This window comes from Tachyglossus aculeatus, unplaced genomic scaffold, assembly GCF_015852505.1.
Source record: "Tachyglossus aculeatus isolate mTacAcu1 unplaced genomic scaffold, mTacAcu1.pri scaffold_75_arrow_ctg1, whole genome shotgun sequence".
Classification (NCBI taxonomy): Eukaryota; Metazoa; Chordata; class Mammalia; order Monotremata; family Tachyglossidae; genus Tachyglossus; species Tachyglossus aculeatus.
This window is the reverse complement of record NW_024045092.1, coordinates 84,123-100,615: the sequence shown is the minus strand read 5'-3', so window position 1 is coordinate 100,615 and position 16,493 is coordinate 84,123. Positions and strand designations below refer to the sequence as shown.

Genomic DNA, 16,493 nt, shown 5'->3' with positions numbered 1-16,493 from the left:
GCCCACAATCACACTGCAGTTCATCATCATCATCATCAATCGTATTTATTGAGCGCTTACTGTGTGCAGAGCACTGTACTAAGCGCTTGGGAAGTACAAGTTGGCAACATATAGAGACAGTCTAAAAGGGGGAGACAGAGAACAAAACCAAACATACTAACAAAATAAAATAAATTGAATATATATGTACAAGTAAAATAAATAAATAAATAAATAAATAAATAAATAGAGTAACAAATATGTACAAACGTATATACATATATACAGGTGCTGTGGGGAAGGGAAAGAGGTAAGATGGGGGGATGGAGAGGGGGACGAGGGGGAGAGGAAGGAAGGGGCTCAGTCTGGGAACGCCTCCTGGAGGAGGTGAGCTCTCAGTAGGGCCTTGAAGGGAGGAAGAGAGCTAGCTTGGCGGATGGGCAGAGGGAGGGCATTCCAGGCCCGGGGGATGACGTGGGCCGGGGGTCGATGGCGGGACAGGCGAGAACGAGGTACGGTGAGGAGATTAGCGGCAGAGGAGCGGAGGGTGCGGGGTGGGCTTTAGAAGGAGAGAAGGGAGGTGAGGTAGGAGGGGGCGAGGTGATGGAGAGCTTTGAAGCCGAGGGTGAGGAGTTTCTTCCTGATGCGCAGATTGATTGGTCGCCACTGGAGATTCTTGAGGAGGGGAGTAACACGCCCAGAGCGTTTCTGGACAAAGACAATCCGGGCAGTGGCGTGAAGTATGGATTGAAGTGGGGAGAGACACGAGGATGGGATATCCGAGAGGAGGCTGATGCAGTAGTCCAGACGGGATAGGATGAGAGCTTGAACGAACAGGGTAGCGGTGTGGATGGAGATTAAAGGGGGGATCTTGGCAATGTTGCGGAGCTGAGACCGGCAGGTTTTGGTTATGGCTTGGATGTGAGGGGTGAATGAGAGAGCAGAGTCGAGGATGACACCAAGGTTGCAGGCTTGTGAGACGGGAAGGATGGTAGTGCCGTCAACAGAGATGGGAAAGTCAGGGAGAGGGCAGGGTTTGGGAGGGAAGACAAGGAGTTCAGTCTTGGACATGTAAGTTAAAAGGCAGAGTCAATCCATCAGAGGAATAATGGAGGAACCAGTCAAAAAATGGTATTTATTGAATGCTTACTGGGTGCAGTGCACTGTACTAAAAAAATCGGAAGAGTACAACACAACAAAGCTGGGAGGCACGTTTGCAACAGTTGTTTGTCCAGGGATCACGGGTACGCAGGTGCAGCTTACAGGGCCGTTATTTCTCAACGACTGTGATCACAGCCTCTCTGGGAGCAAGGTGGGGGCCAGGAGAGAGAGGAGGAAGAAGAGTCTCAGGTTAGTTATGCCACGGACAAAAAAGATCATCATGTGGAAACAGTACCTCTTGCATCAGGCAAAAGCAACCCTATAGGTATCCCCCCTCATCCACTCCCTCCGCCGTCTTGGAGTGAGGAGAGTCTCCATCCAAGCGCTGCACCTGCGTGTGAAGTTTATACTCAGGGTACTCGGAAACACTGAATGGCTCTCTCATCTCATCCGATCAGTCTGTTCCTTGGTGAGTAGTTTTTTCTCTTTGTGTTTTAGGACTATGGCTATGAATTTTAGTCTTCTGTGTACCATCCTATTCACCCAGCTGTGTGATGTCCAGTGCAGGATGATCAACCATCTCTGCACCTTGGAGAGAAATTATTCTAGTGGCTACTACCAGGATGGAGATGTGGTGATTGGAGGACTCTTCTCTCTGGATATGATTATTAGTAATTTGGGTGACTGAGAACTTCACTAAAGATCCGTCCAGCTTTATCGCAGAAGAGTCTGTCCTTCCTGAGGTCACAGAGTAAGTGTCTCTGTTCCCTGCCATGTAGGATGGGTGGGAGCGGAGAGGGAGATGAGACTATTGGATGGGGAAGAAGCAGGCACGAGTGCTGGGATACGGATGGCACTAACATCTACAGACAGGGATCAAGAAGCAGAACCCTAATGAAGTTGTTCAGGAAACTCAAATCAATAAATCAATGATGCTTATTGAGCACTTACTGTTCGACAGAGAATTGTACTAAGAGCTTGGAAGAGTACAATACAACGAAGGTAGCAGGCATGTTCCCTGCCCATGAGCACTTATATTACACAGTTGGTTCAGTGTTCTGCACACAGTAAATGCTCAAAAAATAGTTGATTGAATGATTGACTACCATGTGCAAAGCATTGAACTAAATGTTTGGAGTAAGAGAGTATAACAAAGTGTGGAGATATATTTCCTGCCCAAAAGGAGTTTATAGTCTTAAGGACTTGGAAAGTCCATAGAATTTGTTGGAGTCAGAAAGAGATTAAAAACGATCAATTCCTTCCTTTAATTTCTTGGCTCTTCGAATCTGTAATCTCACTGTTGGCAGGGAACATGCCTACCATTTCTGCTGTACTGTACTCTCCCAAGCGCTTAGTGCAGTGATCTGCACTCAGTTTGTGCTTACTGAATACCACTGATTGACTGATCTGTAAGTCAGTAGCTATCGAGCGAAGCAGCTTGGCGTAGTGCCCAGAGCATTGGCCTGTGAGTCAGGAAGTCATTGGTTCCAACCCTGGCTCCACCATATGTCTGCTGTGGGATTTGGGCAAGTCATTTCACTTCTCCTGGCCTCAGCTAGCCCATCTATTAAATGGAGATGGAGACTATGAACCCAATATGGGACAGGGAGTGTGTCCAACCCGATTTGCTTGCATCTGCTCCCGTGCTTAGTATAGTTCCTGGCATATAGCCAGCTTTTAACAAATACCATAATTATTAATTGTCAATGTTATTACCATTATACATTCTATTGCTCTTCCTTCTGTTGCTTTCCCTGACGGCATTGCCTCCCAAGGTCACTTTTGGCATCAAGCAGACACAAGACCGCACCCACAGCCACTCCCATCAGGACTGTTGTAATGCCATCTCCCAAGAGTTTAGTAGTGTTCTGCACAAAGAAAGTTCTCAATCAAAATAATTGATTGATAGACCGACCCACGTAGGTGATTTTGCAGTCTTCTTGCAATATTCCCTAGCAGAGCTACTTCCCTCATAGTGCCTGGGGTTTTTGTTCTCTGTGCCCTTGTCTCATTGCCTTATGACAAACTAACCCATTTTTGTTCCCACTGGAACTTGTTTAGTGCTTCCTGGGTTCCAGGCACTAAAAATACACAAGCTGATCAGGTTGGATACAATCCCTGTCCCACATGGAGTGCATAGTCTTCATCCCCATTTCACAGATGAGGTCACTGAGGTTACTGAGAAGTCAGGTGACTGACCCAGGGTTACAGGCTAGGTATGTGGTGGATCCAGGAACGGAACCCAGGTTCTCTGACTCCAAGGCCTGAGCTCTTATCGCCACACCCAGACAATTCAGTGCCGTCTCCCATCCTTCCATTGCAGATACTTCAGCAAACACTACCAGCATCTCATGGCCCTGGTGTTTGCTGTGGAGGAGATAAACAAGGACCCCAGCCTGTTACCCAATATCTCCCTGGGCATCCATCTCTTCAACGACCACTTCCTGGGGCCGATCGCGGCCGAGAGTTCCATGGCTCTATTCTCAGGGAGAGCCCAGATGGTTCCCAACTACAACTGTGAGCCGGAGCAGTGGGACAAACTGCTGGCTGTCATAGGAGAAATTTCGACTGCAGTGTCTATGACCAGCTCCTGGCTGCTGGGTCTCCACAAGATCCCCCAGGTAAGGAGTCCCCATGGCTAGGGGCAGATCTGGGTTAGGTTCTTGTTGTTGTTGTTGTTGTTGTTGTTGTTGTTGTTGTTATTTTATGGTATTTGTTAAGCCCTTAGCTTGTGCCAGCCACTGCACTAAGTGCTGTCCTGTGGACATATCCAGGCAGGGAAATACTTGGAAGTAACCAAAGTCAGTGAAGTGGACTTACATCTTTGCCAAGAAGGAAAAAGGCAGATCCCCTGTAGACCATAAGCCACTTGTAGACAGGGAGGCTGTCTACAAGGTCTGTTGGACTCTTCCAAATACAAACTATGCATACAGTTCCCAAGATACAAAAAATCAGGTTGGACACTGTCCATGTCCCACATGGGGCATACCGTTTGACAGATAAGGGAACTGAGGCACGGGGAGGTGAAATGACTTACTCGAGGTCACACAGTAAGCACGTGGCAGAGCTGGGATCAGAACCCCTAGCCTCTGCCTGCCAGGCCCGGCTGTTCCCTTCAGTTGGGACTTCCTCCCTCCCCACATCCGTCTACACCTCTTATCACATTCAAATCCCTCCTAAAATCACACCACAACCAAGAAGCCTTCCCTGGTTGATTTGCCAGCCCCCTGAGTGTTATCACGCAACTATCCAACTTTAGCACTCATAAATCTAGTTAATAATTAGTAAGCATGGTATTTGTTAAGTCTTTACTAGGTGCAAGTCACTGTTTTAAGCATCGAGGTACGTACAAGATAATCAGGTTGGACACAGTCCCTGTCCAACATGTGGCTCACAGTCTTAATCCCCATTTTGCTGATAAGGTATCTGAGGCACAGAAAAGTTAAATGACTTGCCCAAGGTCTCATAGCAGACAGGCGGCGGAGATGGTATTAGAACCCGTGGCTTCCAGACTCCCAGGTCTGGGTTCATTCCATTGGGTCAGGTTACTCGAACTAACAGATATAGATGCACAGAATTATTTATTTGGAACACCTTGATTGTAAACGTTTTTCAGGTCACTTTCTCTGTTACAGTGTAAGAGCTGGGAACTTGTCACTTTCTTAATAATTACGGTACTTGTTAAAGTCTTTCTAGGTGTCAAGCACTGTTGAAGCCCGGGAGAAGATACAAAATGATCAGATACAGACCTCAATAGGCTCCCAGTTGAAAAAGGAGAGAGAACAGGTATTGGATCCCCATTTTTCAAATGAAGCGACTTGAAGTGACTCGCCCAAGATCTCTGAGCAGGCAAGTGGCAGAGCTGGGGTCAGAACCCATGTTCTTGGGCTCCTAGGTCCGTGTTCTTTCCACTAGACTACACTACTAATCAGTTTCTCTGGAGTAGTCTCTACTTCACAAGTGCCTAATACAATGCATCACACCAAGGGAAGCAAAGCTGAACTAGTAGAAAAAGAAAAAGACAGACTCCCTTTAGACTGTAAGCCCCCTGTGGGCAGGGAGCCTGACTGACAGTTCTGTTGTAGTCTCGCAAAGGTGTAGTACAGGTTTCTACACCTAATAAGTGTTCAGTAAATCGCATGAGTTGATAGATCGATTTGGAAAAACGGAGTGATGATGCCTGCCTGTCTGTAGGTCCACTCCAGAGTCTCCTCTTCCCTCCACTCTGTCTCCTATGCAGATATGCTACGGTCCAGAGGACCCCAGTCTCAGAGTTAAGGCCCGGTTCCCGTTTCTCTATTAGATCTCTGCGAGTTCCCCAGATCTGCCCACGGGGATGATCCGTCTCATGAAACATTTTCACTGGGTCTGGATCGGCATTCTGGTCACCAATGACATTAGAGGGGAGACGTTTGCCTCGGTCCTAATGGAGGAAATGGCCAAGAATGACATCTGTGTGGCTTATGTTAAAAGAGTCAATGACTACTTTAGTAAAAGTGTATTCAGGCTGGAGTATAACCACAGAGAAATGATTATATCTTCTGCGAATGTGGTCGCTGCCTATGGGGATACATTCTCTTTACTGGCAGTTGTATATCATATGGACCACAGCCCCATTTTCGGCAAGGTCTGGGTCACCACATCTGATTGGGATTTGACAACAAACACGTATATGAGAAACAGCACCATTTTCCAAGGCTCCTTCTTATTTTCACTCCGTAGGAAGGAGATCCCGGGCTTTAGGGCTTTCTAACAGATCCTGAACCCTCGTAAATATCCAATGGACATGTTTCTACCAACGTTCTGGAATTGGGCCTTTGAATGTCAATATCTGGATAGTTTTGATTCCCTGAGACTTTGCCATTTAAATGATACTTTGGAAAGCAGGCCCCTGGACTTTTGGGACATGAACCTCTCTTCCCAGAGTTACAGTGTGTACAGTGCTGTGTACACCATAGCTCATGCCCTCCACCAAGAGATCTGGGCTTCGAAGGACATGGAGACTTTGGGAGATGTTCCAAGTTGGGTTCCTTGTCCACGGCAGGTAATTCTTCCCTCCCTCCCTTGCTGAAGCCCAGCCATAGGAGGCTCTTGTTCACCTTTGGTCCCTGGCAAGAAAAGCCCAGTTATCGAGTTCCTGGGTATCTTCTGCGTGGGTTGGGCCAAGTATGACCATCTCAGGGTCAGAAGAACATTCATCTTCTTCTGTTAAATTATATTTTTTAAGCACTTCCTATGTTCCGAGCACAGTTCTAAATGCTGGGGAACATACAAACTAATCAGGTTGGACTCAATTCCACAACCCACCTGAAGTTTTAATCCTCCTTGTACAGATGAGGGAACTGATGGCCAGAGAAGTGAAGTGACTTGCCTAAGATCACCCAACAGAGGAGTGGCAGAACCGGGAGGAGAGATCAGTCCTTGTGACTCTCAGGCCCGAGCTGTATCCACTAGGGAACCCTGCTTCTTTTGTGACTTCAACCCCCAGTGTCCCCCTCTCCCTTCAGCTTCACTCATCCCTGAAGAATACTCAGTTCCACTCCAGCACGGGTGAGCAGATCCATTTAGATGACCACGACTGGGTGATCACCATGTTGGACATCCTGAACTATCAGACTTTAGAGAATGGCACCAAAGGCTACGTCAAAGTGGGAGAGTTTATGCCCCTGGCCCCAGCTGGCCAAGATTTCACCATCAGTGAGGAGAGGATAATGTGGAACAAGCTGCTTTCTGAGGTAATGAAGGTAGAACGGGGAGGAGGAGGAGAGAGAGCAGGAGGGTGGGATTCTGCATCCCAGAATAAGGGGCTTCTGGAGTCTTCATCTCAGTAGCCATTTCCACTATGCTGTGGAGATTGTCACCGTGGTCTTGGCCTTCAGGGTCACCAGACCGGGGAGCAGAATGAGGATGTGGCTGAACCCAGGGCACTTTCCTCCATCATCTGCATCTGCTCCTGGTCCAAGTGGCCATCTACACTTAGACGACTTGGACGTGGCTTCCGAGGCCAGGGTCATCGTCATCCAGTGCAACGAGGGCTCTGCCGGTGCCTTCTGCTACATCCTAGGCTACATGGGGCTCCTGGCCCCTGTCAGCCTCATGGTGGCCTTCCTGGCCAGAAGCGAGTGGACAGCTTCAACAAGGCCAATTCATGTTGGTGTTCACCCCACCCTCAGTCCCACAGCACCCCTGTCCTTATCTGTAATTTATTTTAGTGTCTGTCTCCATCTCTGGCCTTGAGGTTTCTTGTGGGCAGGGAGCGTGGCTTCCAACTCTGTTCTGTTGTACTCTTCCAAGTGTTTAGTACTGTCCTTTTCGAAAGGTAAGTGCTCAATAAAAACCATTGATTGATAGGTTGATTGAAGAGGAGTTATTGGGCGAGAGATGAGGTTTTTATTGGGACCAGAAGCTGGTAGGACTGTAGAAATGGATGAATTGAAAAGAGGGAACTCCTTATCACGGGCTTTAAATCACTTAGTCAGCTCATCCCCTCCTACCTTACCCCACTGATCTCCTACTGCAGCCCAGCCTTCATACCTGGTTTCTGTAGCGTCGGCTTAATCTCCCTGCCCCAATCTCATCGTTCATGCCACCTACCCCTATCTGCTGCTTTCCCCTGGCCCTCTGGCCCCTTATATATGACCAGACCACGACTCTTCCCATCTTTAAAGTCTTTTTAAGGTCACATTTCCTCCAAGAGGCCTTCGCTGATTAAGCCCTCCTTCCCCAGCTTACTCTTCCTTCTGCTTTGTCTATGTACTTGGATTTGTGCCCTGTGGACATTTGACATTCGTCCCAAAGCACATATGTATATAACTCTGCATTCCATATGAGAAATGGTTTTTATATCTCCCCCTCTAGACTGCCAAATACTTGTCTTCTGGGAATGTGATCACCGATTCTGCTGCATTGTACTCTTCTAAGGGCATTGTGGGCAAGTATTTGTCTATTTATTTTTATGTTGTACTCTCCCAAGTGCATAGTATAGTGCTTTACACACAGTAAGTGCTCAGTAAGTGCAAATAAATGAACGAAGCTGTTAATGCTGCCTCCTGCACACAGGAAGTGCTCAATAAAAGCCATTGATCAGTCAGTCAGCTGTAGCTTTTTACAGCTTACCGTGTACAGAGCACTGTATCAAGTGTCTGGGAGAGTACAATATAGCAATATAATAGACATGCCAAATTTACCACAGAGAGGGGCACACAGACGTTAATATAAATAAATGAAGGGCAGATGTATATGTGACTACCATGGGTCTGTGGGCGGGGATGAATCCGGGAAACACTGCCCATTTCCCTTTTGCCCTTCTCTCACAGACACTCCGCTCCATATGTAGTGAAAGCTGCCAGCCGGGATTCAGGAAAACAGCTCGGGAAAGGAAGGCTGCCTGTTGCTACAACTGTGTGCCGTGTGCCGAGGGAGAGATAAGCAATCAGACTGGTAGGTGTCCACCGCGAATCGTGCTTCCTGCTCAGACAGCGGTAGGCCGGGCAGGACATAACAGGAGAACTTTCGAGAGCATGAAATAATAACGATAATAAAAATAATGATTGTGATATTTGTTAAACGTTTACTAGGTGTCTAGAGAAGCAGTGTGACTTAGTGGAGAGAGCATGAGCCTGCGAGTCAGGAGGACTTGGGTTCCAATCCCAGCTCCACCACTTTTTTGCTGTGTGACCTCGGGAAGGTTCCTTTGCCTCTCTGGGCCTCAGTTCCCTCATCTCTAAAATGGGGATTAAGAATGTGAGGTCCAGGTGGGACAGGGACCTTATCCCATTTTATTAATCTGTGTTTACCCCAGTGTTTAGTACAGTGCCTGGCACATAGTAAGTACTGAACAAATACCAGACAGAAGAAGAAGGAAAAAAACACTGTTCTAAGTGCTGGGGTAAACATGTTGGACACAGTCTCTGCCTCACATGGTACTCATAGTCTAAGTATGAAGGAGAACAGGAATTAAATCCCCAATTTAGAGTTGAGGAAAGTGAGGCCCAGAGAAGAGAAGCGACTTGCCCCAGATTTTAAAGCAAGAAAGTATCAGAACAGGGACTTCAACCCAGGGCCTCTATTCGCAGGAGTTTAGTTCTTCCTCTACCCTACACTGTTATAAACATGCAGCAGCCCCTGAGCCCCGGGCCTGAGAGTCAGAGAACCAGGGTTCAAATTCAGCCTCCGCCGTGTCTGCTGTGTGACCTTGGATGAGTTATTTCACTTCTCTGTGCCTCAGTACCTTCATCTGCAAAATGGGGATTCAATCGTTGTTCTCCCTCCTACTAAGGCTGTGAGTCCCATTTTGGACCTAATGATGTGGTATCTACTCCAGCACTTTGTACATTTATTGTTACATAAGTAAGTGCTTAATGCTAACAAATGCCACAATAATTCTGATCTGAGTCACAGTCTCTGACAGAAGCACCCAGATGCTTGGAGGTTTATTATTATTATAATAGTTTCTGTTAAGAGTCTACTATGTGCCAGGCCCTGTACTAACTGCTAAGGTAGACAAAAGATAAGCAGGTTGGACACAGTCCCCGTTACAAATGGGGCTCACTGTTCTAATGCCAGTTTTACAGACGAGGTAAATGAGGCAAACAGAAGTAAAACGACTTGCCCAAATTCACCCAGAGAAAAGTGGCGAGCCCAGGAGTAGAACCCAGCTCCTTCTGACTCCTAGGCCCTGGCTCCATCCACTAGACCAGGCAGGAGGTGGGGGGCATGGGACACTTGGAATCACCAGCCTCCTCCTCACCCTATTGTCTAGTTGTCGTTATTGTCATTCAATCATTCAGTCATTCCTTCCATCATATTTGTTGAGCACTTACTGTGTGCAGAGCACTATACTAAGCGTTTGGGAGAGTACAATTCAGCAATGAACAGACACATTCTCTGGGTTGTACTCTGCCAGGTCCACAGTCTTCACAATCTGGGAGGTTTCCTTCATGACCCTGTCAATCAATCAACCGATGCTATTAATTGAGCACCTACTGTGTGCAGATCACTATACTGAACACTTGGGAGGATACAATCCAGCAGAGTTGGTAGATGTCCACAATCACTTGATCAACAGTACTAATGGAGTGCTTACTCTGTGCAGAGCCCTGAACTGAGTGTTTGAGAGAGTACGATACAACGGTTGACAGGCACGTACCCTGCCCACAAGGAGCTTACCTTTGAGAGGGGGAGACAGACATTAAAATAAATTAGAGATACAGATGGTAGGGCTGTGGGGTGGAGGTCAGCACATGGGGCAAATCCAAAATGAGGATGACTGGGCAAAGTGAACCAAATCCATCCTTCCAATCGATCAATGGTGTTTCTTGTGTGCTTAGTCTGGTCAGAGCCCTGTCCCAAGAACTTAGGAGAGTACTATACAGTGGAGTCATTAGACTCGTTCCAGGCTTTTAGAAGCTGCTCGTCCATCAACATGATTCTTCGGATTGCTCTTCTCTGCATTCCTTTGTGCCTGTATCATCACCTTCCCTCACCCAGGGACCGAATTTCATGCCTTGAACCAAAGGAGCTGTAAAATTCCATTTATTCCTTTCAGATGTGGCTCAGTGCATCAAATGCCCACAAGATGAATTTCCAAATCCTCAAAAAGATCAATGTGTCCCGAAAGCTGTGGTCTTCCTTTCCTACAAGGAGCCTTTGGGAATGGTTATAGTGTCTTCAGCCCTCTTTTTTCCTTTCGTCACCACCCTGGTTTCAGGGGTCTTCACCGCCACCGGGACAGCCCCATAGTGAAAGCTAAAAACCACAGTCTCAGTTACACCCTCCTCACAGCCCCCCTGCTCTGCTTCCTATCCTCCTTGATCTTTGTCAGCCGTCCCAGCCAGGCCACCTGCCTCCTGCGACAGACGGTCTTCAGAGTCACCTTCTCAGTGGCCGTTTCCACCGTGTTGGCCAAGACGGTCACCATGGTCCTGGCCTTCAGGGCCACCGGGCCAGGGAGCAGAATGAGGATGTGGCTGGGGCCCACGGCGCCTTCCTCCATCGCTTTCATCTGCTCCCTGGTCCACGTGGGCATCTGCATGGTCTGGCTGGAGACATTACCCCCATTCCCTGATGTGGACTTGGCATCTGAGGCCGGGGTCATCATCGTTTAGTGCAACGTGGGCTCTTCCATCGCCTTATACTGCGTCCCGGGCTACACGGGGCTCCTGGCCCTGGTCAGCCTCACTGTGGCCTTCCTGGCCAGGAAGCTGCCGGACAATCAATCAATCAATCAATCAATCGTATTTATTGAGCACTTACTGTGTGCAGAGCACTTTACTAAGCGCTTGGGAAGTACACGTTGGCAGCAGAGACGGTCCCTACCCAACAGTGGGATCACAGTCTAGGAGGGGGAGACAGAGAACAAAACAAAACATATTAACAAAATAAAATGAATAGAATGGATATGTACAAGTAAAATAAATAAATAAATAGAGTAATAAATACGTACAAAAATATATACATATATGCAGGTGCTGTGGAGAAGTGAAGGAGGTAGGGGCGTGGAGGGCGGAGGAGGCCAAGAGGAGGGAGGCGGCTCATTCTGGGAAGGCCTACTGGACGAGGTGAACTCTCAGTAGGGCCTTGAAGGGAGGAAGAGTGCTAGCTTGACGGAGGTAGGGAAGGAGGGCATTCCAGGCCAGGGGGATGACGTGGGCCGGGGGTCGACGGTGGGACAGGCGAGAACGAGGCACGGTGAGGAGATTAGCGGCAGAGGAGCAGAGGGTGCGGGCTGGGCTGTAGAAGGAGAGAAGGGAGGTGAGGTAGGAGGGGGCGAGGTGATGGAGAGCCTTGAAGCCGAGGGTGAGGAGTTTCTGCCTGATACGCAGGTTGATTGGTAGCCACTGGAGATTTTTGAGGAGGGGAGTAACATGCCCAGAGCATTTCTGGACAAAGACAATCCGGGCAGCGGCGTGAAGAGACAAGAGGATGGGAGATCGGAGAGGAGGCTTATACAGTAGTCCAGACAGGATAGGATGAGAGATTGAACGAGCAGGGTAGCGGTTTGGATGGAGAGGAAAGGGCAGATCTTGGCAATTTTGCAGAGCTGAGACCGGCAGGGTTTGGTGACAGCTTGGATGTGAGGGGTGAACGAGAGAGCAGAGTCGAGGATGACAACAAGTTTGTGGGGTTGTGAGACGGGAAGGATGGTAGTGCCGTCAACAGTGACGGGAAAGTCAGGCAGAGGGCAGGGTTTGGGAAGGAAGACAAGGAGTTCAGTTTTGGACATGTTGAGTTTTAGGTTGTGGGCAGACATCCAGATAGAGATGTGCTGAAGGTAGAAGGAGATGTGAGCTTGGAGGGAGGGGGAGAGAGCAGGGACAGAGATGTAGATTTGGGTGCCATCAGCATAGAGATGATAGTTGAAGCCGTGGGAGCGAATGAGGTCACCAAGGGAGTGAGTGTAGATCTTTTAGACTGTGATCCCAATGTTGGGTAGGGACTGTCTCTATATGTTGCCAATTTTTACTTCCCAAACGCTTAGTACAGTGCTCTGCACATAGTAAGCGCTCAATAAATATGATTGATTGATTGAGAACAGAAGGGGACCAAGAACTGAACCTTGAGGAACCCCCACAGTACGGGGATGGAAGGGGGAGGAGGAGCTTGCAAAAGGGACTGAGAATGAACGACCGGAGAGATAAGAGGAGATCCAGGAGAGGACAGAGTCTGTGAAGCCAAGGTTGGATAGCGTGTTGAGGAGAAGGGGGTGGTCCACAGTGTCGAAGGCAGCTGAGAGGTCGAGGAGGATTAGGATAGAGTAGGAGCCGTTGGGTTTGGTAAGCAGGAGATCATTGGTGACCTTTGAGAGAGCAGTTTCCCTGGACTGTAGGGGACGGAAGCCAGACTGGAGGGGGTCGAGGAGAGAGTTGGTGCTGAGGAATTCGAGGCAGTGTGTGTAGACGACTCCTTCAAGCAGTTTGGAAAGGAATGGTAGGAGGGAGATGGAGCGATAACTCGAGGGTAAGGTGAGGTCAAGAGAGGATTTTTTAGGATGGGAAAGGCATGGGCATGTTTGAAGGCAGAGGGGAAGGAAGCAGTGGAGAGTGAGAGGTTGAAGATGGAAGTTAAGGAGGGGAGGAGGGACGGAGAGAGAGATTTCATGAGATGAGAGGGAATGGGGTCAGAAGCACAGGTGGTCGGAGTAGCACTTGAGAGGAGGGAGGAGAGCTCCTCTGAGGATACTGCTGGGAATAATGGGAGAGTAGCAGAGAGTGTTGAGAGCCAGGGGTTTGGAGAAGGGTGGGAGTGACTTTGGGGAGGTCGGGCCTGATGGATTTAATTTTATTAATGAAGTAGGAGGCCAGATCGTTGGGGGTGAGGGAAGGAGGAGGGGGAGGAACCGGGGGCCTGAGAAGGGAGTTGAATGTATGGAAGAGCTGGCGGGGGTGATGGGCATGGGTGTAAATAAGGGAGGAGAAATAGTTTTGTCTGGCAGAGGAGAGGGCTGAGTTAAGGCAGGAAAGGATAAAATTGAAGTGAACGAGGTTGGCATGGTGTTTAGACTTTCTTCAGCAGCATTCAGCAGCTCGAGCATAAGAGCGAAGTAGGCAGACAGTGGCAGTGATGCAGGCCTATGGGTTAGTGGTATGAGAGCGGCGGATGGAAAGGGAAGCGAGTGAGTCTAGCTGAGTAGAAAGGGTAGAGTTGAGAACAGTAATCTGATCATCAAGATTGGGTAGAGGAGAGGGAGGCGAGGTGGGGAGTGAGGCGCTCAGAAAGATGGATGGGGTCAAGAGAGCGGAGATCTCTGTGAGGGAGCAATATGGATTTACAGGGGAAAGGAGTGTGAGTGAGGAGGCAGGTGAGAAGATTATGATCAGAGAGAGGGATTTCTGAGTTGGTGAGGGTGGACGCAGTGCAGTGGTAGGAGATGATGAGGTCGAGGGTGTGACCAAGTTGGTGAGTGGGCGAGGTGGGGTGGAGCAAGAGGTTGGCAGCGTCAAGGAGAGATAGAAGGCGGGCGGCAGGGGAGTCACCAGGTATATCCATTTAGATGTTGAAGTCTCCGAGGATCAGAGTGGGCATGGAAAGGAGAGAAGGAAGGTGAGGAAGGGACAGCTTCAACGAGGCCAAGTTCATCACGTTTAGCATGCTGCTGTTCTGCAGCATCTGGGTCTCTTTCCTGCCCACCTACCTGAGCACTAAGGGCAAGGCCATGGTGGCCGTGGAAGTCTTCTCCATACTGGCCTCCGGCGCCGGGCTCCTTGACTGCATCTTCGGGCCCAAGGACTATGTGATCCTGCTGAGGCCAGACAGGAACACCAGAAGGCGGCTTCTGGGTGGCAGGGGAATCCTGGAACGGGGTACCATTGGCCTAGATCCTCGGGCCGAGGTTCAGGGGCGTGGGCCCTCAAAGGAGAGGGTTCGAATGCAGCCCCTCCCCACCAACGTGCGACTCCACGGGTGTTGACTAGAAGGCTCCATTTCATATGAGGTGACTTCCTACTTCGGCTCCCAAATCCCCCATGTTCTTTCTTTCCCTTCGGCCTTCGACCTCTGGTCATGGTCGGTCCCAAGGACCTGAGCTCCGAGAAGTGGTGTGCAAATTTCCTCCACAGGAGGCGGTCGAGTGCAGCGCCTCCCACATTCTGAGGGAACCGGGGTCCACCCTGAGTTTCCTAGACAGCCCTACCTGAGTGGGATGAGATACAGCAACCCTGAACCAGTCGCACTCTGGGCCTAAGAATCCCATCCTTCCCAGCTCTGCACTCTTCTCCCCTCCCTTGTCCAACCAATCACTCTTATCTCATTGATCGAGCACTCATAGTGTGCAGAGCACTCTGCAAGTGCCTGGGAGACTATCCTGCCACATAGTAAGTGCTTAACAAATTCTATGATTATCATCATTATTATCATTACTCAATAACGGTATAACTGACATATTCCCTGTCCTTAATGAAATTCTAGTATAGATGGGGAGGCAGATATTACTTGCAATAAATGATGGCTATGTACATAATCTCTGTACGTCTCTCTTCTTTGCACCCCTCTGCCCACCACTGCAGCTGCAGTCAACTCCTCTCTGATTCTTTCCCAGACTTCCCACTTCCCACAGGTCCTGCCTTAATCAACCAATTAATCACTCAGTCGTAATGTTTGACCATTTTCTGTGTGCAGATCATTGTACTAAGCGTTGGGGAGAGGAGCTTCCTGCCCCGGTCCTTCCTTTCCCAAAACTCCCGGCCGGGAGCCCAGAGGACCAGAGGCAGAGTTCAATAGATGCAGGCAGTGGATTCAGAACCCTGGGGCCTGTGCTGGGGTCCTAGCTGCCTCCTCACTCCCCCCGCGTGGGCTCCCACACCATGAGAAGCAGTGTGACCTAATCAGAATCTATGTGGTCTAGTAGACAGAGCACAGGCCCGGGAGCCACATGGACTGGGTTCGAATCCCATCTCTGTCATGTGACCTCGGGCAAGACACTTCAGTTCTTTGGGTTTCAGTTGCCTCGTCTGAAAAATGGGGGTTAAGACTGTGAGCCCTCGGTGGGATAGGGACGGGGTCCCACTGATAATCTTGTATGAACCCCAGCCCTTAGAACAGTTCCTGAGGCAGGGTTAACCCTTAACAGATCCCAGGATAAAATAAAGCGAGCCAGGGCCGGGAGATACATGGTCCCCCAGGTCTCAGCCTCCCACATTTCCCAACACTGGCCACCGAAGCCAGTCCGCATAACTGCCGTTCTCACTTCCCGACTGACTATTCCACCGTTTCAGGGACCGTGAGGAGCCCAGGCTTGTCGTAGCCCTGATTATCACGTCATGTGTCCCTGAGACCTGACTTGCACCACCCGGCTGCCTTCCCCGGGCGAGGATTGTCTGGACCAGACCCTTTCATCCAGGAACTTGGAGAAGAGGAGGGGAGAAGGGCCACACCCCAGGTCCCAGATCTTAAGAAAAGTAAGAAAATAAATCAGATCATTTATTATCGTTTATTTTGGTGGGGAAATCAGGGAGCGGTTAACCGAAACCTACACTAACGATTCTATAGCTTGCTGCTGTTGGACTGTACTCTCCCGAGTGCTGAGGACAGTGTTCTACACACAGTAAACTCTCAATAAATATGATTGGTTGATTTTAGTCAAAGAGGAATTTAGCACCAAGGCAGAGAGAGGGCAGTCTTAAGTGCTTGCTTTGGCTCAAGCAGTGTTTTAAGCACTGGGGAAGATGCAAGCTCATCAGGTCCAGTGAAGTCCTGTATCACAGTCCAGGTAGGAGAGAAAACCGGCATTGAATCCCCATTTGAAAATGAGGAAACCGAGGTACACAGAGGTGAAGTGACTTGCCCAAAGTCACACAGCAGGCACCTGGAAGAGCAGGGATTAGAACCCAGATCATCTGAGTCTCAGGCTCCTGCTCTTTCGACTAGGCCATGCTGCACCTCAAGGTGATCAGATCAGACCAGATTCAGTGGAATTT

At 49.2% G+C, this 16,493-nt stretch overlaps 1 pseudogene; it reads left to right on the top strand.

Moving 5' to 3' along the window:
- Positions 1-1,582: 1,582 nt before the first annotated feature.
- LOC119923965 lies at positions 1,583-14,714 on the top strand (annotated as a pseudogene).
- Positions 14,715-16,493: the final 1,779 nt, after the last annotated feature.